Below are 24815 nucleotides of genomic sequence, written 5' to 3' on the forward strand. Positions count from 1 at the left end.
GGAGGACGTGCTGCACTGCGCCCACAAAAATCCACAGCAGATTAACGACCTTTCTCACATTATGGGTACATCCCCATTTTCAGGTGTCAGGTAGATGACGCCTGAAGTTTTGTTGCTCTAAAAATCCAAATCTACTTTATTTCCTTACACGTTATTTCTGGCAAAATGTGTAATTTATGTCTTCCAAGCCAACTAAACAGCAGTGTATTGACAGCCAGCCAAACAAATGTGCTGGAAAGCAGATGCAAACAGACACATCCTTAATATATCTGAAGTTAGGAAGAAAGAGGTCAAGCAAAGCCAACTGTTGCACAAGATATGCTTTCTATTCAGTTCAGAAAAAGCTACGAGGAAGTTTTACTGTCACTTTCTTCATTAACTGTAATCTCCTGGGCTTCCTGAGGAGAAACGTGAAGGTCCATAAAAGACAAGGTAAGAGCTTGCTCCTTCAGTCTTCCTGACTCCAGAGGAAAAGTAGAACATACCAAGAGACCTTGTGAGGAAAAAATAACAGGCTGGGATTTCAGTGACAATTCTCAAGTGTACCTCAGCTTCAGCATCCTGGGCATTACTCAGATGGAATCCCAATTTAGGCAGATCACAAATCATCTGAGTTGGAAGGGACCTTTAAAGTCCATCTGGTCCAACTCCTCTGCAGTGAGCAGGGACACCTGCAGCTCAGTCAGGCAGATTGATGGGCACTGCAAGAGCAAACAGCCTGAGCAGCAGCCATCTGCAGAAGCCCCATCCCAGCAGTCAGAGTAAAACCAGGCAAGACCTCCAGCCGATGCCTGCCCTCTTGTCCTGAGAGAGGGCCAGCAAGACAGAGACCTTCACAGGCATCAGCTGCCTGTCACAAATCAAACTTGCTCCCAAGCAAAGTATTCTAAATCTCTTAAAGTATTACTAAACAAAAATCCATCAGCACTTCATTATATATTATTTTCAGCAGAAGATGTTTTCCAATTTGACTTATAAACTCACCAGAAAACCAACGACATTGTTTTTCTCAAAGAGAGAATTATACCTAACATTTGTATTACAAACAAAAGTAGCTGATTGCTTGGAGATTGTGTTCTAGAATCATCTTCCAATATTGTTTGTGTTACTTTTTTTTTTTTGCTCAGCTGCACAAATGCAGGTGCTGTTTTAAGGGCTTCCCTTCCTACTTTTCTTGTCCCCATGAACAAACTACAAATACTTGTTAATTTAATGAAGCTGCAGAGCATGCTGCCCTCAAAACACTGCAGCAGATAACATTTCAAGTGGTCGCTATTGATTTTTGCTTGCAGTTACCTCTGGAAACACCTGCAGAAGTACTGCTTATCAACAGACTTTTGTGGGAATATATGATTTATACACTGGACTAGAAGAATGAGGTTAGAGCAATTCCAGAAAGCCAACAGAAAATCTAATAAGCCTTACATGAGGACAGGATTAATTCAGTAGAGGACCATGTGTAACATGCAGCTTTAGAATTGCAGGTTAAGGAAAAACAGGAATAAAACCAAATTCAACTTCTTCACCGAGACCCTTACACACAACCCACAACAATTATTCCACCTGAGAAAATTCAGCAGGACCTCCAAGTGCAGAATGAACTGGGGCTGCCCTGCAACTGCTGTTGCTTTGCTGCAGCTCTGGTAACTCACAAGAAACTGGTCTTGCAGACAGCTCACTGAACAGGTGGGACTGAATAAAAGAACTCTGCTTAAAAATTAAAGAAACAACATTAATCAGTTGTAGAATACTCACATTTTTGCATTTCAAAAACTTACTTTCCTATGCCGTAATTACTTTCATCTCCTTACTGGTGCATGATATTCTTCGTGCTCTATTGTCTCCAGTGATCCTTTAAAGAATTGAGAAAACATTTTCTTGTTAGAAACTACAGTTCAGGTCCTCCATTATTTTCACACTACTTCCTGCTGAGCACTCACCTGCAACGTCCAGCACCACCCACCAACACATCCAGCCATCAGCTAAAAGCAGCCCCAGCACTGAGGGAACTTAAGCAGTAGATCTGGCTCTTAAGTGATCACAGCTGTATCTTAATTAGAGCTTCAGGTGTTCCACCATGGCCCTTTGCCCATGAAAGCTTCTTGCTGAGCACTGCAGCAGTCTTGTAACAAACACAGACTTGCCCTACATTGAGGGGGAAGGGACAAGCAAAAGCCTGCTGTCTCCTACAGCATCACACAGAGACAATCCACAACAAAACCTTTGCCACCACGCAGCCAAGGCAGAGAGCAATACAGCACCAGGCTAAACACATTGACCTTCCTAGTGCAAAGTCACCACAGTTTTAGTAACAAAAATGCTAGGCTATAAAGCTGCTGACAACAGCAAAACCATGCTCTAAATACCTAGTCTAGTACTACCTGCCTCTTTCATTAAGCCAAGAAACATTCATTACTTAAATTAAGAGAAAGAGAAAACCACTTCATTGGAATAGCAGAGAGAGCTGATGCAATGCTACAGTGGGATGGAAAATAGCACAATAACAGCAGGGTAACAAAACCTTATGCTATAGCAAATGAGAACAAGCCCAAAACCAACAGCCACAGAACTGAAAGAAAAGAGCTGCTTACCTTTAGAAGGCTTCAGGTAAGCAGGAACCTCCATCAAAATCCCCTCCCTGCCACTGCCAACCTTAAATGAGGTCTGGAAAGGGGAGGATCCTGGCTCCAGCCCTTCCATCATTCAGGTACATTGCATGCACCTGAGCTCCCCTGGGCTGGCCCTGCCTTCCCAACAGGTGTTCCATCACTGCTTCAGGCTGTGACAGCATTTCTGCTACAGCTGTATTTCAGGAAAAGCTCCAGGACAAATGCTGCATTTCCAGGGTGGATGAGTGTACGTGTGCACAGTGTGCGATTCACCACAGCCACTCATTGCAGGCCTGGGCAAAGAAAGGAGCTTCTCTTGGGACGAGGGATCAGTTCTACATGGAGTTTGCATAGTGGGTGCTGGTACAGCCCTCCCTGGCCCCAGAAAGTGCCAGGTCCTGCACACGGCAGGGTCAGCAGCCCTAGAGCCAGTGCTGGGACAGTGGTAGGAAAGGGAAACACCCAGAGGAAGACACCAGGTCAGCTGCCAGAGCGACAGCAGCGACAGAGCGCAGCCAGCACTGCCACGTCAGGGAAAAATGCTGTGCGAGATTACATGGAACATCGTACTAAAGTGATTAATTGAAGAGCTGAGCTTCAGAACAGTAATAGTTCCTTTCTCAAAGCATTACGTTGATCATTTGATTTTAAAATCCTTATTGAATTAAGTGCTCGGTGTGCCTTTATTCAACTAACTTTACTTCACGTTAGTCTTTGATCAGTTAATATATCTGTGCCAGGGTGAAAAGGAAAAAAGAGAAAAATCATTGCTCTGTCACTTCAAGCCTTCAGCTTTTCATTTATTCATAAACAAGTGAGGGTAGGAAAGACCTTCCAATCTCCTTGTGTCTGATCTTAGTTTCTGCTTTTTTGTAGCATCTATTTAATTTATATTCATAGATGTATAACATATAATTCATAGATGTATTCATACATCTACGTAGCATACTATTTAAGATGGAAAATTAATGCATTAATGCTATAAACAATGATATGTTAATTATTAAGCATTTTTAAAAGCCCAATTCATTTGTAGTAAGTGAGAGCATAAATTATATAATAACCCTTCGACAACAAGTCATTGCTTTTCCTCAGCTTTCCTTGCATGTGTTCATTTCTCTCTTTTGTGGCTTTACGTAAGCAGTCCATCAGTGCATTCACCCCTGTTCTTGAGATACGGAGTAAACTACGTTCTCCAGAAAGCCCCACGCTGACACACTTTGGAAGCACCCAACCCACAGGTAGCAGGGATCTGGAAAGAAGCCATCCTCCTCCACACACACGCAGAGTTATCAGAAGAGTTTTAGTTTACAGATCTTCACATATTTAGAAGTTTTTCTTTCTTTTCTTTTTTTTTTTTTTTAGTTCGGGGGATTTAGGGGTCAGAGTAAGATGTTTGTATAAAGTTACATGAAGATCTTTGGAGCAGTTTGTGAGCCATAAGCAGACACCAAGCACAGCCAGCCCTTCTGAGCTCCCAGAGCTCCCCCTGCACGGCTGCTCAACCCATGGAGCGGTGGCTCCTCCCCACACCCCGTGCCCTTGCAGGAGGGAAGCCCAGGCCCCCTAAGCTGGGGTAGGACCAGTGCAGGTGCGGTGCCTGATCCGCTCCGACAGGATCACGGGATCCAGCAGCTCAGTGTCACAGCACGAGCACAGGGAGCAGGTTTAGATCAGCAGCGAGCGCTCCAGCTGCGAGAAGATGGCACAGCTAATGGCATTCATTCCTCTGCCACAAATGTTAGGGAATGTGCTCTTCAACTTCTAAACAGGATTCGTTATGTAATTACAAATACCAGACTGTGGTTCAGATAACCTTTTGTTTTGTTCCAAGGCTGAAGTTTTACTTTCCATAGGCTCAGATAATTCCAAAACTATTTTATACTCCTTTCTTTGTGTAGCAAAAAATCATGTCATTCGGTTAGCTGAAAAACTGGAGTGTTTACCTTCATGGCTTCCTCTGTTCTTTTTCTCAGAGACAACGCCAACTGGTCAGTAACTGCGGCACCGTTTGGACAAGCAGAGCTAATGATACTGTGTAGACACACAGTATCCACCTTCATGTATCTGGAAACTAAGTCAGAATTCCTTTCTAGCTTCTATTCCTGTCCAGTTATAATCATCTGCACACTTACTAAAATTAAACTGAATGCACTCGCTTACAACTCCAGACCTGAATCACCTCTGCTTCACGTCAGACCTATTCAGCACAGTAGTAGGGAGTAGCCAGCATCGTAGCAGCAGCACACTGTGGGCAAGGAGTCCAGGACACTGAGTGTAACCTCCCTGACTGCTCGCTGTCCCATTACAGTGCTGTGACCTTCCTGCTAGCACGAACAAATTCTGAAACAAGAGAATAGCTTCACTGCTTCGCTTCTTTACAAGGAGAGTGGTTTTCTTTACAAGGAGAGTGGTTAGGCCCTGGAACGGGCTGCCCAGGGAGGTTGTGGATGCCCCGTCCTTGGACGTGTTCAAGGCCAGATTGGACGGGGTCCTGGGCAACCTGATCTGAATGTGTATGTTTGGTGGCCCTGCTGGGCAGGGGGGTTGGAACTACATGATCCTTGAGGTCCCTTCCAACCCGGGTGATTCTGTGATTCTGTGATTCTGTGATTCTGTGATCTGCGTGAATAATAATAATAATTACACTCCTTTTTCCTCACATATTTTCCTCCAACCTTTAGAAATCTGCAGGCATATTTTCAGAGCACCAAGCCTAAATTCATATTTGCACAATGCATCTGCTTCAGCCAGGTTTCTCCTGCAATTAACTGAAAAGCACACAGAGCAGTGCTGACAACCTGAAGTCTTCTGGCGCTCCTGTCCCATTGATCCGGACACTAAACAGGGGAAAGCTACTGCAGACATCAGTGGATTCACAGCTGTATACTCAAATTTTCCTGTGCTCAAACTCATTTCTTTGTTTGGGAAGTTGAAAAGGAATTGAAGAGCATGAGTTAAATATTTCATGTTGTGCTGGCATGTATAATTCATGATCAAATCCTTCAGAAAGGAATGGATAAGATGGAGCTGCAAAAGCTTTAAATGAAATATTTTCTTTTTCTAGTAAACAGACTGCTGAAAGAGTGCTTTCCTTCTTTTCTGCTGGTATTATAAAGAGAATTAAAAACGTGATAGAAGTAAGAAACATGCTAAATGGATTTGAGAAGTTATTCATTCTTATAGTTTGTTGATTGATGCAATTAATGTTTTATACATGCTTTTCCAAAGGTACCTCGTTGTACTGAGTTCCTCCACATATCACAACCTCCCACAGGAATGGGATGCATTGGCCTCACCGTTTAAACATTATTTGTTTGTTGTGCTAAGCATGAGGAGTCAAGGTCTATTCAGCAGTGCAGAGCTTCTGGAACTGGCTCACTCCATTAAAGCTGATGTGGTGCTTTCCAAAATCTGACCTTTCCTCCCCTTCTCTAGCTGGACACCCCGACCTCCCTCAGCCTCTCCTGGTAGCAGAGTTGCTCCAACCCCTGCGTCTCTTTGGTGGCCCTGCAGTGGACTGTTTGCAGCAGCTCTGTGTGTCTCTTATACTGGGGAGCAGAGGACATAAGAGCACCACTCCAGATGTGGCCTCCCCAGGGTGGAGTAGAGGGGAAGGAGCTCTTCCCTCTGCTTGTTTTGAGCACTGAGCTCAAAACTGGGATATGAACATTTCTTGTTTTCTGGTTGTTGGGTTTCTTGTTTGTTTTTTGCTGGTTGGTTGGCCTGGATTACTTTTAAATAACAAACATTCAAGGCAATAACCACTGAGAGTGCGTGTGTCTTTTTCATGTATCTGGTGGCAAAGATATCGGATGAGAGATCTTCAGCTTTTTCAGCCCATGGTTCAAGAAGTTTCCAGTACAAAGAGAGCCCTGTGAGATCTGCCTGCAGCAGGTCTCTGAGGAGACAATTTGCTCTTTGAAACTGCAGATACACCTGACACAATTTGCAGTCTCTCTTCTCCCATTTCTCCAAAGCATGCAGAATTCCAAGCACACTCTGAGAGCACCGAATGCTGCTTAGCTTTCCAAAAGTGTTCTGCTTTGCTCTGTTTCTATAACAGAGATCCAAATTGTGCACCGGTAGTTTACTTTGAGTTGCAAAAGCAGCAAGTTAATGCTGAGCTGCATTTGGTTTCATGTGGGAAATAATCACAGTGCTTTGACAATGGAGCAATAGACAAATGTTTGTTGTCTCTTTACTTTATTTGAAGAAATCTGTACCAAAAGGACACCGACAAGGTTTCCACATACAGTTAATCACGCCTATGAGACACGATGAAAGATTTTTAAATTGGAGTGAGTTTAGGATGAGTTGATTGTGCTGCCATGGCAACAGATGTGTACTGCATACCAACAGTAGCAAGTAGTTGTATGGGACGTATTTTAAAAATGCATAAAATAAGGGAAAACGTCAGAGACGAATTCAACAATCAGGAAAAAAGAACATGAATTAATTAAAAAGAAAGTAAATATTAACAGTTGTGACAAAGAAAGTCTACATGAAATCCAAACTACTTGAAATAATGTGCACCCTAGGACAGGCTAAGTTAAAATGCAAGCAAGAGCATTTATAGCACCAAGAGAAACAATGTGCTTTGAAAAATGTTTATGAATGTTTATGTTTACTGAAGTGGAGAAACGATACCCAGCCTTATCGTGCACATATCATATGTAAGAGGTTTCTGTCTCCCTGTTTGCCAGCCTGGCTCAGCCGTGCTCTGTGCAGCCACACGACGTCTCTGCGCTGCTCTTCGGCAGCGTGGGCAGCAGCTCCATCCATCGCCGAGTCTGAGAACCAGTGGGTCCAACAAACACAAAATCTGTATGATCAGTGCAACCATTTATGTTTCCTGACTTACAAATCGTATGGGAGCTGCTGAACCACTGCACCTCTGATTGAGCACCTGGGGCGAGCACTGAGTCAGCCCTGGGAGCACAGGTGGAGGCAATTCTCCTGCGCTACTGGAAGGGCTGAAGCCTGGCTGCACCTCTCCTTAAATTGGGTCCTCTGACCCCACTTGAGAGCTGGCTGCCAGTGGGGAAGGATCTGTTCTGGAGATTGCTTCTCTTGGGGTCTTCTCAGTGAGCCTGGGACAAGGGTAGGTGTTCCATCCATTTTTTTCAGTGTGTTAACCTGTTTAGCCTAACTTTTCTATATAGTTTTTAAATTGTAGCATCTGTGTATTCTTTGATTATACACAAAGGTATGTTGTTCATGTACTTTGCAGTGAAGGAACTTGTTTGTAGGAAAAATTGTAGCAAGAAATATTTTGATAAAGTAACAGTAATACTTTGGAGGGTAGACTTTGTTGTCTGTGGCAGGTAAGGTAAAATAGTTTCTATCTGTAGCCAGCAGTGTAAGGGAGGTTCTGCTCCCATGTGCTCTGCCCTGGGCCAGGCGCATGTGGAGCACTGCTCTAGTGAGATGGAACTGCTAGGAGAGCCCAGAGGAGGGTACAGAGATGGCAGGGGCACCTGGAGCACCTTCTTGTGTGACAGGCTTAGAGCCTAGGGGTTGTGCATGTGAAGGAGAGAAAGGTGAGGGGATCTGAGCAGTGCTGGTGGATATCTGCAGGGTAGGTCAGGAGGATGGGGCTGGGCTCTGTTCTGTGGTGCTCAGCACGAGGACAAGGGGCACTGGGCACAGACCAGAGCCTATGGGGTTCTGTATGGACATAAGGAAGAACTCTGTGCTGTGAGGGTGGCAGACCCTGCCGCTGAGCCCAGAGAGGTGGAGGAGTCTCCTTCTCTGCACGGATCCAAACCCACCTGTATGCTTTGTGTGCAGCTGCTGTGGGGATCTGCTTTGGGAGGGCAGGACTGAGGGAATTTCAGAGGTATTTCTGGCATCTGCAATTCAGTGATTTTTGTGGTAAGTTCCCGTAAACAGATCTACTGGGGGAGAGCAAAAGAGAGAGGAAATCGTAGCTCTTAGAATACCTAAATGCACACACGTCTTCAGTCATGTGTGACAGATTTGTAGGGTCTTTACTAGATTTATCACTCTACTTTCATGTTTTTCAACTTTCAGGTTTTAAAAACTGACTCTGTGACTTTTGAAACAGAATGAAAGTCTCTTAAGTTATACTAACAAAATTTAATTCATTATATTTGTTTGCATTTGCCTTCTGCTTTAAATCATCCCTTTGACTAGAATTATACAGTAAATGAGGTTAACAATATTAGAGTGAAATTAATACGTCTGCATTGCAAGAGCTCTTCACTGTGTGGCATCCACACTGGAGAGTCTGGGATGAGTATAATAGGGCTATCAGTCCTGTGCTCAAGCTGTGTAAACATAGGAATAAACTTTCTGTTACAATAAAAACTTTGAAGGATATCCCATTTTGAAACTGTAGAGTGCATGTGTGTTACTGATCATCCTCTGCCTTCTGATTTCTGTCCCCCCCCCTTCCCCTCCAATTTGCAGGACTGGCAAGAATACAGCTAGGAAATTAAATGTGCTCAGACAGGAGGTGGTGCTGTTTCTAATGCTGAGCTGTCATATAGGGGCTACATCCTGAGTAGGGAGACTCTATCCAGTTGCAAACTTGGACTTCTGTTTTCTCCCAGAACATCTGTTCCACAAGGAATGGATTTCATCTTCATTTTGTTCATATTTTTACACCTGCCTTGTTGTAGCAGGACAGGTAACCCCCAGTCCAGCACAACCAGCAGGTTCTCTGGGAGCCCTCCTGCTAACTGCCTGCCAGAGACAGAGCTCAAGTCAGTGGCCCTTCATAAATTGACCTGATGAGGATGAGTGAATGACCACCTCTGCTGGTCGCACAACAGCCCCTGAGTGTGACAGTGTGGTTGTTGGTGCGGCATGCACCAGAGCACAGGCTGAACGATGCCATCCCTGATCATCCCAGCAGGCTCAGAAGTGAAGGCTGTCCTAAAGTACTGCTTTTAAAGACCCCTTCTTAATGGCATTTCCCTGCATACTCTGTTTTGTGCATTAATGAACTTCTGCTTGAGTATTGTTCAGGATAAAGGAACACAGATGAAAAGGTAGAACTTAGGCACGAGTTGCCTGTAGTTTCAGCAAAATGCTTGTTGATGCCTGCTGTCGAACTTTTGCCACAGCCAGAAGAAAATCTTTGGTCAGCCACAGCCCTCATCCCGGGCCTGGGAGCCAGTGCTGCCCACAGTCTCCTCTGTTGCATGCATGCGGTGACGCGTGCTGGACTCCAGGAGCAGCTGTGGGAGCACGGCTGGGTCCATTGCATGGCAGTGCAGCGTAGCACGTGGGTTGGGCCGGGCTCAGCCATGTGGGCATGCAGCGCAGGAGCTGCTTAAGGCTGCCCACACCGCAGCCCTGCAGCTCGGCCTGCTCCTTCCCATTGCGGCAGGGAACTGCTGCCGCTTCCGAGCTTCATCAGTTTTGCGTATTTCTCTGCCACCATTGTGAAACAGAAAATGCGTTGTATGTGCTCAACTCGGGGAGCATTTCCCTGCTGTTGTGAACGGGCTCTTTTCTACTATTTCTGTATTTGAAGGCACATTAAGTACATGGCCCTGTGTAGATGCTTATTAAGGATTGTAATCTCTGCACGCAGCACTGTGAGATGCATACCATGTCTGGCTTTTCAGAAGCTGTGTCCTTACATGGCAGGGTCAGACTGGATGATCTCTGCAACTCCTGTCCGGCCCCTACTATTCTGTGAGTCTGTGATTATTATTTTTCTGAATATTTAAGTACTTTGCCATACCAAAATTGCATTGAAAGTTGAATAGCCAGGAGAAGTTGGTGAAAACAACTGTAATTGCTGCAGCTATTAAGCATGGCTAAGCAGAGCTGTGTGTAAATGGGGAGTCCCAGGTTTATCAGCATTAGGACTGAGCTGGGAACTGTGAGTGGGAGGTAAAGCACAAAGAACAACATTAATCAGCTTAGATTCTGACTCAAATGTGATGATAAATAAGAACATTAATCATCACCTGAGAAGCAAAAACAATGAAAATAAAAAGGCAAGCCTAGCTTCACTGTTACAATACTTCAGATAACTTCAACATGACAGAAATGTCTTAAGAAATGTGCACAGGTGTGTCTCAGTTACTGAGATTTTTAATCTAGTAAACTGATAATGTGATTACCAGCATTTATTCAGCAATCAGAACTGTTTTCAAACATTTGTGTTCTGTTTGTATCAAGCTCGATGAGGAAATCCCTGCCTTTATGAGGGGATGAGACAAGGTGTGCACAACTGTCAGAGCACTCATCCTTCACCTGCAGTGCTCAGTCAGAGCACACGGGGGCAATAAGCGCTGCATGCACTGCTCAGCTGGCCTCACAATTCTAGAGGAAATACTTCCCAAAGCAGCACTGCAGCTTGCCGAGACGTTATCCAGATCTGTGTGTTGAGAACTTGCTAGCTTAAGTGTGTGCTTAAATTCCTGTGCTGCTGCTTTTTCCTCCATTTACGAGACCTGCGGGTGTGTGGCTGATAGGCCAGGTAGATCTTAATTTGAGATTAGCAGGAAGAGACGAATGAGGGAGCAAAGCCCAGGAAGGAGGCTCTGATCCATTGTGACCAGAGAGTGAAGTCTCTGCCTTCCTCTAACAGAAACTGGAGAAAATCTGTGTGCACACAACCTCTTCACCCCCAGCAATCTGTGTCTGCTTTGCCCTGTCCCTCTGCAGCTGTGTCTGTATGGATACTGGCACGTGGAGCATGAAGGTAGGCAAAACACCCTATGAAAGCACAGCTTGTTTGCCTTGCTCATGCGTTTGTTTCTTCTCTGCTGGCTTATAACACTTGTGGGCCTATTCATGGACTGTTTTGTGTCTTTGTAAAGTACCCTGCTGTGCATGTCACAGAGCTGCCTTTCTCCCCATCACCTCAGTCAGGTGCCCTCTGCTCCAAGCATGCAGGGACGCCACATTCCTTCCCCAGCAACCCCAGGGGTTGGGGCTGCACATCCCACAGCTTTGCTGCAGAGTGTGAGCAGCACCTGCTTCTGGCTGCAGAAGCGCTGTGGGCTCCGTGTCCCAGTGTTGGAAGGTATGGCTGTGACTGCCACCACCAGAAATATGTAAATCTAATTAATGGGAAATGCGACAATCAAATGATAGAGGAATAAGAAGGGGCTGTTTCCATGGCAATGGAAAGCAAGAGGAAGGAGAGAGTAATGAAAATTCAAGCACTCTTTCATGTGTTAAACTAATTTTTCTCAACCTAGACCAGCCACAAACTGGTTAATGCCAGGGAATGGAGAACACTGATGTAGGGAGTATCCTTCCCATCATAAACGCTTCTGGAGAATGGGCATATCATGAAGCAGAAATATGTTTGCTAGCCCAAGTCAACCAAAAAATGTGCCTTCCTTATTAATAGCAATAAGCAGGTGGAACTTATCATTACTTCTAACATGGTAGTAGGAGATAAATTAAAGCAAGTGCTTGGAGTTAACAAAAAGACTGTAATATGTATCTTTTCTTTTTTTGTAGAGCAGTATAATCCAAGGTAAATAGGTAAATCCAATAAATGAAGAGATTCTAAGGAGTTTGAGTTCAGATCACTTTCCTTCATGTGGGTCTTGTTGCTGTGCGTGGGGTGAAAATGATATTCTACACAAACCTTAAACGTCAAATTGTCCCTTATGTCTGTGTAGTTGTGGAGCCCTTGGTGTGTGTATCTGGTGATCCATACCAAGTCCATCAGACATTTATCATCTTTCCTTTGAAATGCGACAGCACACTGAGCTGCTGAGAGCAGCTGTTTGGCTTTGCTTTTCAGGCTGGACAGGAACTCCTCTGGGCTCTGCATTCTGACCAAGTGACTAACTTCACCAGATGAGTATATGGCATAGATGCTCTCTTTTATTAAATCGATATTAGATCTCAAAGTAAATCATAGAATTGCGGAATCAGTGAGGTTGGAAAAGATCTCCAGAATCATCTAGTGCAACCAGGGATGCAGTGGTCTCCTGGGTCAGCAGGGCCCTTTGCTGCTTTGTTCATCAGCACAGGCAGACTGTGCAGCCGTGGCTTTGTTCTCTTACTCTGTCCACTCTATATGTGGAGGAAACAGGAAGACTTCTGTTCAGGATGAGAAATATTTGATTATCAGTGCAAATATGGAGGAGAAATCCTGCCTGCTTCACTTCCCAAGCTGGCTGTTATTTCTGTGATTAGCAATGATCCGGCTGCCTCCATCATACCTGATATTCGAGAACTCTTGAGGTGATTTATGGGGCTGTATTTCCTCTAGCAACATGCTAGTGCCATTTATGCAGTCCATGCTTTCTGCAGCTGCTGTGGTCCTGCTAAGAAGCAGCACCTACTGCAGCCAATGGCCCTGGAAGCACACCAGCCATTTGACAGCTGTCCTCTCTGGAAAGTTGTTTGCGCAGTTACTGTCCCATATTAGGTTCTTGATGCTTTTACCAGAGAAGCAGAGCAGTTTCCTACAGGCTGGCCTCATCATTGTGCACAACCCCTCTTCAGCTGTGAGCAGCAGCATTGCTCCTGCAAGTGGCATTTCCACACAGGGGAGGCAGCTGCCTCTATTGGAACAGAAAGCTCCTACAGCTCTTGTTTCTAGCTAAAAGGGAAATCAACAAGGGTTTCCCACATGGGAAGCTATTGCTACCACTGCCCGTAGAGTGAAATTCATTTGGGAAAAATGTTCTTCCATTTCATAGGGGAAAAAATTGCATAATAGGAATGTTCCTGGTGTTTGGAAGTGCCACTGAGTGGGAGAGCACAGGGAGAGGGCAGGGCATTGCAGGGAGAACTGTGCTCTGCACCCATCCCTGCACATGCTGCAGGAGCCTCTTACAGGGAGCCTTTATTTAGTAAAGCACTGGGGCTTTCACACTTGTATTGTTGACATTATTTGCTTTTGGCCTCTTGTATCATGTTGAGGTCTTTAATGACTGGCCTTTTGGTGTGCCAGAATTGCCATCTCAAGACGTGGCTGTGACTGGTTTCAGTCCATGGGCTGAAGATTCATTTCCCCAAGGAGAACCCCAATACTCTGCATGATCTTCGTGCCACCGTTATTTGCTCTTATAATGCTGCGTAGGCTTTATGCCACTGAGGAGAGGTGGGAAGGAAGGTTTACCTGGCTGACCACCAGAAGAGCTGGGGACCTGCACAATGGGGGCCCTGGGCCCTGCCTTCTCAGGAGCTGGAAATAGCAATGCTCATGTCATTAAGGGCACTGAACTTTTGAAGGGGAGTCTCCACGGCCTGTCAGCAATGTTCATGAAGGAACCAGTGCAGTGCAGCCGTGCAGGTGATGGTACCTGCATTCACGCTTCCACAGAAACAGAATAGCGCAGGACAAGAGCATTTGATTAAAAATGCAGATTGTGTCTGTGGTCAGAATGATCTAATGTGGAAATTAATTGAAGATTCACATGATTTTGCTTACGTCTGTGACCTATAGAAGTGCAAGGACACGAACACATAGTTTTTATTATAGACAAATGGAAACAGCTTGATACGCTGTGAATCAGTCATCTTCTTTAAAGTTCAAATCTGTTTTCTGCTGAAAATTTATTAGTTCTTACAGCAGTAAACACTACTCTTTGACATTTCTAGCTGCTAGACAAGAGAATGAATTGGACAAAAGGAAATAATAGTCAACAAGAAATGTAATATAGCACTGACACTAACTCTCATGGTTCCTAGAACAGTTGCAAACATTTGTAAATGAGAGCACACGTGTACTGGGCTTGAAAAGCACAGGACACTGCACCTAAGACTTAAGCAGGTATCAGAAGGTTGCGCTTGCCCCTGAGGAATTCGTTCCAGCTCATTCTTGTTCTTGCTGTGAAGTGAATGAAGTTCGTTAAGGCAGTTGTGGAGTCAGGTAAAACAGCCCCTCTGCTGGCTGCTGCCCCCATGGCTCAGCATTCAGGGTCTGCTTGTCTCCTCCCAGCCCTGTGGAGTTGCTGCTTGCTGGCACACAGCTGTGGCCATGAGCAACTGATCCTGCACCCTTAGACCCCAGGTGCTCTGAGATATCTCATTCGTGTGTGTAAATGAGAATTTCTCAATGGTCCCCAATAGTCAGACATCATGCTTCTGACAGATAACGATTATTTGTTCCCCAAATTACATTGAGTAGAAGAGTTGAAGTGTCTTTTGTACATCTTGTCATGCTCTATTAACTGAAAAAGACAGCAGGAAAAAAACACAACTGCCCAAATATTAACTATTGTCCATCAGCGCAGGTTATTAGCACCAATCTTCATTGTGCAAATGGCTGTACCTCCTAATAAAACAGCAATGTTCCTTATGTGAGACCTCACTTTCATCTTTATGCATTCCATAGCTGTGTAGATCGCCTTGCTTCAGTTGTCAAAGCTAATCAGTGCCCCACCTTCTGCTAAAAGCATGCTTTTTAAGTAATACTTTGGTAGGCATTTGTCTTACATGAGCTTCACCTTTCCGTGCAAAGATCAAAAGCAGAGCACTGACAGAAGGATTTGTCTGAAATCAAAGAAATACTCCTTCTCTGGCTCTCTGGTAAGTAGCTCATTCTGAGAGTTCATTTCACCTTCATTACGCTTTACTCATGCAGATGCTGCTACCAGGAAGTAAGAGAACTGGGAATCATCTCCAGAATTATTCACTGAAGTGAGATGTCCAAGTAATGGTGTGTGGTTGTGCTGCCCAAAGGGGTGCACGTGCCCTTGAAAAAACTTGTCTATAGAGATGTACTTTTGCTCAGCTACTGTCTCATGTATTTGTCCATGTGTTGGCACACCATAATTTGTAATCATTACTCATTCCTGTCAAAATCACTGAATTATTTTTTAGCACTAAAGCTGTCACAGAAGGCAGAAGCAGGATGGTGCTGTTAGGTGCAGCTGAGCCGGCAGCAGGAGAGTTCAGGTGTGAGGCAGCTCCAGACTGAGATGTGCAGCTGGGCAGTTCCACCAGGCTGCAAACCCTGGAAGGGACACAGGAGGAAGAGATTGCAAGGGAGTTCCAGTACAGTAAGCGTTAGAGCCAAGGCAGGGGAGCTGCAGCAATGTCTAAGGCAGAGAGAGGTGTGCTGGTGTTTGAGGAGGACCAATAGCAGTGCAAGATGACATGGAAAGAGCTGCAGAAGGTAGGTGCTACTAAACTGCAGCTCCAAGAGGCTGAATCCCGTGAGGTTCAATAGCTTATTTCAATTCAGAATAATGCTATCTGAAAATTTCTAAGTGGTCCCATATTTCACTTTGTGAGATAACAGACAAAGTGCATTTTCAATTTTTGTCCTCTCTTATGCACTCAGTTTATCAATGCTGTAGCGCATGACCAAGAATGTTGTATATATACATGTCTCTGCTTCTGTATCATGATGACTTGGGTGGCTCAGCTGCCAGAAGGAATTTCTGTTTGTGCCTAATTCAAAACATAGCACAGAATAAACATCAACTTACCTCCAATCTTGCCAGCAATCCAGTAGTTTTGTAAGAAAAAAAAAAAAAAGAGAGAGAGAGAGAGAGAGAGAGAGAGAGAAAAGTGACAGCCAGATCCAGGCCATTCCTTCATTTCCTATATCCTTCTCTATTGGATGATGCTCCTCTCATCAGCACCTGGGTGGCTGTCACACCGCGCTGTGCTGCTGAACCAGGCCCACTCCCTTTCCCCACTGGTTGTCATCATCCACACTTTTCTACTTTCTGATAGAAGCTAATGGCTCTTAGGGTGTCAATTCCCATTTGCTATGCGTGTGGAGCTCAGTATCAATGGTTATGAATAATAACAGCGATTCACTATGGCTATTAATGGTAAAAAGGCACTGAGTATGCGGGCCACCAAGACCAAGGCTTATCAGGCTTTCTTTGACATAGATGTGATGATGAGAACTAGGGCTAGACAATCATTTCAAATTTTAATCACAATGAAATACGTAAGAATGCAAGGGAAATTGGAAACATAAGGATATAAACACATATTTCCCATTTAAAAATAGTTTCTACAAGAGATGTCTGAGCTTGTCACTGCACAGAAGGGCCAAAGGAGTGATTGCAGCCATCCGTAACAGCAGCGCTGAGTGAGGTTTTAGCTCAGCCTCTTGCAGAGTGCACACTGTGAGTCTGTGTGGCACTGATGCCGGTTTAATCAAGTTAAACTTCAGTCATTTCTTTCAGTATTATTTCATCTGAAGAATTGTGCCGTGAAAAAAATAATTTTCCTTAATTAACATTTTGCTCAAGTGATTATTTTTCTCAGTAGAGAACTTTATTAAATTATTTGAAAGAAAGAAAACATCTTGTTATGGATATTTTGTTACATCAAAGCAAACCATAAGCTTCTACTTTAATTACTATTGTCTTCTGTATTGATCTTTGCACAAGTTCTCTAATCAATAATCTTTTCCAGGGGTTAAATTTTGCCTTGAGACAGATACCTGATGAAGAGCCATACTTCAACCTCTTGGAATATATTGCAAGCATAAAATGAAATACGAAAAAGAGGCAGAGAAGAAGCAAAAATGCATGGGGAATTCTGTTGATGTTATTAGCCGTGCAGATACGTAACACTTTAGCACTGTAACCTGTAAGACTGCCGGTCGCCTCGTGTCAGCCTGGACCCTCTGACAGCTGGAGGCCTTCAGCCTCCCGTTCCGCCAGAGCTCCCCCTTCCTCCCCGCAGGCATCACTCGGAAGAACAACCATTTGCCACCCCCTCTTAACCCATGCTTTGCTGCTCGCTGCTCGCTGTGCTGCCGCTCGTGGTGCCGCCTCGCAGCGCCTGCAGCTGGAAGCGGCCGCGCGCAGCGCTGCCCGATCAGCAGCCGCGGGGCTCAGCCGGGGCCTCACCGCGGGCTGCGCTGGGATGGCAGGGATGGTCCTTGCGCCTCGCTGCCGTGGGCTCTCCAGGAGCCACCAGAGCTGAGCAGTTCAGCTCCCCATGCTCCTCCACTGCGTCCCCTTGCCAAATCGTCTTTGTACTCTGATACTGACGGTGTCTGGAGAGGAATTGGGCTGGGAGTTGGCAGGTCCCTGCCGTCGGTGCGATGTGCCGCAGGGGCAGCTGCCTGCCGTGCCCCACCCGAGGATGCGGGACTCCCTGGGCTTCCCTTCTCTCTTTATCCATCAGCCCACTGCGAGGAGGCTGAGTGTTCGGTTAACCAACATGGGCATTTAAAAAGAGGTAGTAATATTCATGCAAAGTACCTCTGAAACCACTCCCGCCGTAATTATGGTCAGTTTCATTAGCAAGAACATTAGAACTATAAGCAGGTTCCAAAATTTGCATGAGCTCAAGAAAAAAAAGACCTCTTTTTAAGAGGGACTACGATTTAGGAGGGGTTATGGGAATTGCTGCTGTAGTCACCGACAACGAGAAGGTAAAATTACAGCCACAGCATTGTCAATATATTACTTAACAGTTTTGAGACCACCTGGGACAGTTTTTACTTTGGTTTCTTCTGCAACATCCTGGCGTAAAGTGAAAATTTCGAACCTGACCTCTTTCTTTTTCTTTTGGCCATTGGATTAGAATTTTTAGTAAAAAAAACCTCACAGGAAAATCATCTTACTTCTACTTTAAATTATTCTTTTTTAATGACACATAATGACACATAGACAATGCCTTACAGGATTCAAAACCATAATTTTATTCTGGGTATTTATTCTAGACATAAGATATCTTTTAAACACTAATTGCTTAACTATTGCTTCAGTAGATCTGAAGGATGTACGTTTGGTGTTATCTTTGGAGTTACTGTAGATTGGCTGTCTCCGGGGGCTGTCTCTATATAATATCTGAGAGACTGGGATTTGGAATACGAAAAAGCAGAGAAAATGTGGAAGGTATTGCATGCAAAGTCAAATCTGTCCATTGTAGTCTTAAAATCCAGCATACTCATTCCAAAATCAATGCTTTTCCATTTATTTCTAGCATATATGATTCCATCTCATATCCTGAATCACTTTCGAATTCATATATGGTTAAATAATCTGAAGTTAAGAAGCTGACGATGCTGCACGCAGCAGAGAAACCCGCAGGACGAGTGTCGGAGTGCGGCCGGAGCGCTGCAGGGAACGGGAGCCCCGCGGGGCCGCGCCGGTAACTGCGGAGCAGCGCCGCGGAGCTGCAGGGAGCCTCGGCTGAGCAGAACGCTGCCCTGAGCTCGGGAGCGTCCGGGGAGGACGAGGAGGGGAGGCAGCCGCTCACGGCGCGTGGGTGACCGAAAACACAGAAGGGAGCGGGCAGAGCCGCCCTCGCTGTGGCGGCCCGGGGCTGCCCTGTGCGTCCCCAGAGGGGGGTCTGCAGCCCGGCCCGCGGCACTGCGGGCAGCCGGCCCTTCTCTGGGTCGAAGGCAGCAGGGACAGCGGTAGCCCCTGAGTGAGTTCCGCAGTGGGAACCGCCGAGGGAGGGAGCGTTCCCTCGGCTCTCTGTGCAACCCGGCTCCAATCCCACCACAGCAGAGCTGTACCCGCTGGAAAGCAGGAAAAAAAATCCACGGCAGCCCTAGCAACTCTGCAGCCACTGTGAGCTTTTATCTCTGGGACGGATTTACGGCAATTCCACGCCGAGCAGATTTTCGGCCTCGTGGTGTCTGCACCCGGCTGCGTGCAGGCTGCGCTCCTGGAGGCGTGGAGGAGCCCCGGCGAGGCTGTGCCGTGCCTCCACCTTTTGTTTTAAAGAAGTAAAGCAGAGACGGTTCAAGGACTGCTGGAAGTTAATTGTTTTCTGCTCTTCTCTGATAGTGGCAAATGGAGAAATAAAAAGATACTGAATATAAAAACTCAGATAAGGAAAATTTTCATTACTGTGCATGCGCTTATAACCTGTGATGTAAATAATCTGCAATTTGTACATTTCTCTTCACCTGAGCCATAAATGTGTTTCAAACGGGGTCGGTTTTTCTGCTTTCCTTTCTGTTCTTCAGATATATTCGTTATAAACATGAGAATAAGCATAAGGTGATTCATGGAAAGTAAAAATTACAGAATGCCCCACAGAAATAACCCATTATACCCACTGGTCGTTATAAACTGGGGAACAGTAAATCTTAACATATTCACTTAACATTTTCAGGGACGCTGCACATTTTTTCAAACAGTTGTGAGAAGTTTTGTCTGACTTCATTATTAATAGGAAAGCGAAATGGCAGGAAAAGCATCCCTCTGTTCTCTGACTGTGGTATTTCACAGTTGCTGTCCAATGGCACAGCTGAGACAGTGCTTCCTGGAGATGAAGTGGAAGGAAAAAGGAGATGCGGTGACTGCAAGCTCTGTACTGGAGCTCAGGCACAGATGAGCAGCATCTCTGGAGGCCCTACAGGAAGTGCAGCTGGCAGTAACCCTGCACACCTCCACTCCACCCATCCTTGCCCTGGTCCAGACCCACAGGTGGAAGAGCTCTGTCTCTCTGACCTGCTCACCTCACATGGAGCCAGGGCTGCACCTCACCTAAGCTGCATCAAACACAAAGGGAGAGAAGAACAGAGTCCCTACAAATTTCAGCAGCATTTCCAGATGCAAATTGTTTGAAGGCAGCAGCACCTTGTTGCTCCTAGTCAGACCAATTCACACATGGTTAAGGAAGGTTTATACAAGAAGACAGGAGCTGTATCAAGAAGAGCAGAATTCAATCTCTTTCTCCTCTAATCATCTGGATTTTTCTTGTCAATCTTAACTAAAAGCAAATTTTAATCGTGAACAGATTGCAGAGGTGTGAATGGGAAGCACTCCCATTTATTGCAGGTTCTAACATCCCTTACATACATTCACAGATTTTCTCTTTTAACTTTCCCACCTGCCTTTACATGTCAACAAAACATTCCACAAATGCTCCTTAACCACGCACGAGACGCATATCCAGAGCTGTGAGTAGTTCCTGGCCACACTCTCTTCCTCCAATTAGGGTCACTGTCACACAGCATCATGCTGCTTACTTGACTTTGTTTTTTCCTCTTCTGGATATGTCCTTGGCTCTCAGCCTTGCTTTCTCAAGCCGTTTATGTCATTCCAGAGCTTCTGCTCTGAATATTCTTTCTTGTATTCCCATACCAGGCACAGAACGACTCCTCTGGTCCCTCTCTCTCTCTTAATACTCTCATGGAATATCTCTCCAAACCAAGGAGCTGCACACTTCGCCAGGGCCTCTCACACACCTTTTTATAATGTTTGTGCAGTTGGACTCCAGTGATAAAGAAACAATATTTTCTCAGCAGGAAAGAATATTCAGTCAGACCCACAAGAACATCTGTGCAGAGTTCTGGGACAGAGGTGCCAGTGGTCTTACTGGTCCCTGACAGGCACTGCCTCACATTAGGTAGTGCTCACAGAGCTAGGATTCCCTCAAACCTAAGCGTGACATCGTAACATTGCACCATTTGTGTTAAATGGACAGATGGCTTCTAGGGATATTTCTCTGTCATGTTTGCCACTCATGACTTTCTGGAAGCACAGAGGACTGACTGCAGGGAGCACAGTGCCACAGGTTCCTGCACCTTCTGGCCCTTGGGGTGAGGAGCATTTGTCTCACTGCTGCTGCTGCTCCCTCTCTCTCCTGCTGCCTGAAAAGCTCCCTTCCCATCCGCTGTCTCCACGACCTCCACAGAAAGAGCAGCGCATGCCCTGTGGCTGGTCTCAGTGAGAGGCTTTCTTCCATTTTATTTTTTATGGTTCATATAACTGGTATTTGTTCTGAAAGTCTCTGCTTATATACACACGGTATATTTGATATATAAGCCCACATAAATACCACTGGCATGTAATGAGGTACTGAAATTAATACAGACTATGTGCTTAGTGCTGCTGGATCATATTTAATCAAAGCTCCAATTTTACTGGTGATAAGGAAGAAATCTTTATTGATGGGGATATAAAATATGAAAAACTGCCTCTTATAAGGAGGCATTAAAATCTAATTCACGGAAAAATCTACCTTAGGAAGTGTATTACACTAAGAAAAAAGAGAAAGGGAGAGAGCAACAGAGGTGGAAACATGCACAGATTTACAGTGTACTGCTGAAAAAAATGCTACGCTGGCAAAGCAATGCTCTACAGTATTTGCTTCTAAAGCTGTTCTTAAGTGATGAAGCTGAATGGGCAAGTATTGATGGACAATGCACTCCCTGCACCATGCCTCTGTCTCTGTTTGCCTTGTGCTCGCAGCCTGATGGTGCCTCTGACCTGGGCTTTTCAGGAGCAGCACATGCAGGAGATCACTTCAGAGTGCCATGCAATGTGGGCAGTGTGGGAGGGCTCTGGGAAGGCATAACATCACAGTGCAACCTTGTGAGCTTTGTTGTGTTGCACTAGGACCATTCCACGGAGGAGCTGAGGCTCCGGCTCAGCCCCACTGCTGTTGGCACTCCCTGTGAGGTTGGAGTTCTGCAGAACAGCAGAGGTCTTTCTCTTAATGGATCACGGTGTTCCCTGTGCCCAGAAGTACCAGATCCACACAATGCTCAACCACCCTGGCAGTCTCTCCATATAGCCCTCTGCAGCTCTGCCACACTCTCATGAAAGAGCAAGTGTGTGGTTTGTTCCCAATGCTTTCTTATGATGGTGCTCCTGAGTCCTAGTACAAAAACTTTAAATGACAATCTAAAGATACCCATATATCCAAGTGCTCATTTTTCTACATTGACTATTAGAAGTGGAAAGGTCCCACCTGCTACTCATTTCTGTGACTACCCAGAAACAGTAACCCAACAGTCTGTTCTGTAAAACTGACCTCTCTTTAGGTGATGCAGCGCAGATCTTTATGCAGAGAAGTCAGCATAAAACATTCCGTCCCATCTTCACATATCTTTCCCGCTCCAGCCACGTAGCTCATTGCTTCTCCAGTCAGAAAGCACATGTAAGTGGGCCCTGCCAATGTGGCCATGCTTTGCAGGTGGTGGTTCGCCAAGTCCACTGTGCTGCAGCACAGCAGAACACAGCTGTTGAGGAGCCTGGGGAAGTGGAAGGAGAAAGCCTACAGGCAAGTGGCAAAAGAGAGTGACAGCAGCCAGGAAGAGGTCTTTGGCTTGCTACCAAAGGAAGTGCATTATTTATCATTTCTGCAGCTCTTCCAACAAGAGTGCCACTGTCAGAGGAAGAACTGCCCACCATTCATCCATTAAAGAAAAATCCCAAGTGGTTTTCCGTGGTGAGCTCTGTAACTGTGCCACAGCTTATGTGGGATTCAAAGATGAATATTTCTGCATGGCTGTGCAGCTTCACTGTCACAATGTGTCTCTTTACAGCAGCTTCGTGTGGTGCCCCAACTATTGCCATTGCTTGCCACAGTGTGGTGCCCCAACTATTGCCACTCTCCACACTGTGGGAATGATAACCTTCCACCCTGTTGGTTTCCAGATAGCCAGCTCAAGACTTTGCACACATTCGTATATCAAACACAACTGGTTTACTCCAAGCTGAGAGCTAATATACTCTGGGTTTGTGTAAAGCTGCATTTCCTTCAAATCAAGTTGTTCTCTATATTTTCCCATTGATATCTTTGGTTGCATCAATGACTATTGAAAGGAAAGCAAAATCTGAGTCATTAAGAAAGAGATAAGGCACCTTTTCTTAGACCAGGTAACAGTGGATAAAATCCACTTTAAACTGATGTCTTAATGTCAAGCAGAGTGAAATCTTCTGTGTCTTCAGGATGTTTTGCTACAGAAAAATGTTGATTCAGAACAAAATGCTAATGGTCTCCAATGTTGCTTCTGAGGATGTCTGTCAAGTGAAAATTACTGTTCAAACAAATCTTGAAAATAAACAAAATGAACAGCTGAATGAATAATTAATAATACTATACCAAGTATTACAGGTGTTAGGCAGAGCTGTTGTTCTTAGCCCATAAATTTGTGCTTCCAATGTGACTTACTCTGTATTGCTGAACTAACGTTAAATGTGTCTGTGTACATATGCATGTGTTAGTGCATATTCCTGCTTCTTCAGTATTATGTCAGCTTGAAATATATGACAGCTTTTGTGGCAGAATACAAAGCAGGAATGCTCCTTGCTCGTATTTTTGCAACACTGAATGCAACAAAGGGTAAAAATGCTAAGAACAGAAAGATTATTTTAAAAAGATTTTATCTCATCACTATATGATAATTAGCTTTTCAGTGATAAAGATGTAGTCATGCAAAGACTGTTCTTTTCTTCCTTACTTTGCTGTCAGAATTTTCCAAACTGCATGATCTCAGGGAACAGTGCTCTTTTCCTCCCAGGTACCACAAGAATGCTGACTTCTGGGATACATTATTCTATCTTCAAGGGCTCAGGAGACAGAACACACATTTCCATGTTACAAGAGATCACACACTAATTAGCAGCATTAAACATTTATAACAAATTATCATATTTACTCAGAACAAATGCATTCTACATTTAATTATTATTCAAGATCTCATAAAAATAAGCTTGTGATTGAAGAAAAGTCCAGTGCACCCTATTAGCATTTTGCAACTGAAAGTCAAGACATTTTGTCAAGTGCATTTTGTATCTTCCTTTTCTAGCACTATCCATTATATTAGCAGTGTTAAGCCCTGAACTGTGTAATAAAGTGGCTGATTTGCCCTCCTCCAGTAAGTGCTTCATTTTCCCCAGGACATTCTCCCCAACAAGCTTTGCTCAGTCAGCATCATTCCTCACTGCTGGCAGCCCTTGGCCGGGTAGAGTTATCAAACACATGGCAGAATAACCATGACCTGTGCAGGCCTATCAAACAGAAAATAAATGCCACGTATCCAGATACCATGAAACTACCAATTTCAAATACTGCCTTTTTATTATAAGCACAGTCTTCATTACCACAAAATCTTCAGGGAAGCAGGAGACAAAGTTATTATCAGTCTTAACTTTTTAAAATGTGAAGCTGATGTTCACACGGAACACTGTTCTCTTTGCATCGATGAACATGAATACTGAGAGAACAGGTGTTATTTGCAAGGCGTTTCTTCCTCTCAGGACTCGCAGCAATGTCTCAGAGCTGAGGCGCTCATGCACTTTGCTCTGACCGCTCACGGCGATGGCTCTGCTTTGGCCAGCTGCGACATGCGCCCTCATCAATTCCTCGATGCCATTCCTCATGGAATGATCTTTCCCATGAAAATATCACTGTTCAGTAAATCAAAGAATTTAGCTCATACCTAATTATAAACTCACAGAAAATAACTTTTTTTCTGAACCAAGCTGGTCAGAATAATGAGTAAAAACAAGTATTCTCTGAGTAGTTCTTGATAAATGAAAACTAAAACATGTACTTTCCCATCTAGAACAAGAAATT

At 44.8% G+C, this 24815-nt stretch overlaps 1 long non-coding RNA gene across 1 annotated transcript in view; it reads right to left on the reverse strand.

The window, feature by feature from the left end:
* Positions 1-2657, reverse strand: part of LOC128087295 (uncharacterized) — a 37877-nt gene extending 35220 nt beyond the window's left edge. Inside the window, exons 1-2 of the long non-coding RNA XR_008209773.1 lie at positions 2592-2657; positions 1756-1852 (exon numbers count right to left, since the gene is read on the reverse strand). This is a non-coding gene — a long non-coding RNA (uncharacterized LOC128087295). The remainder of the gene's footprint in view (positions 1-1755; positions 1853-2591) is intronic.
* Positions 2658-24815: the final 22158 nt, after the last annotated feature.

Source organism: Tympanuchus pallidicinctus, unplaced genomic scaffold, assembly GCF_026119805.1.
Source record: "Tympanuchus pallidicinctus isolate F22 unplaced genomic scaffold, pur_lepc_1.0 scaffold3, whole genome shotgun sequence".
NCBI classification, from domain to species: Eukaryota; Metazoa; Chordata; class Aves; order Galliformes; family Phasianidae; genus Tympanuchus; species Tympanuchus pallidicinctus.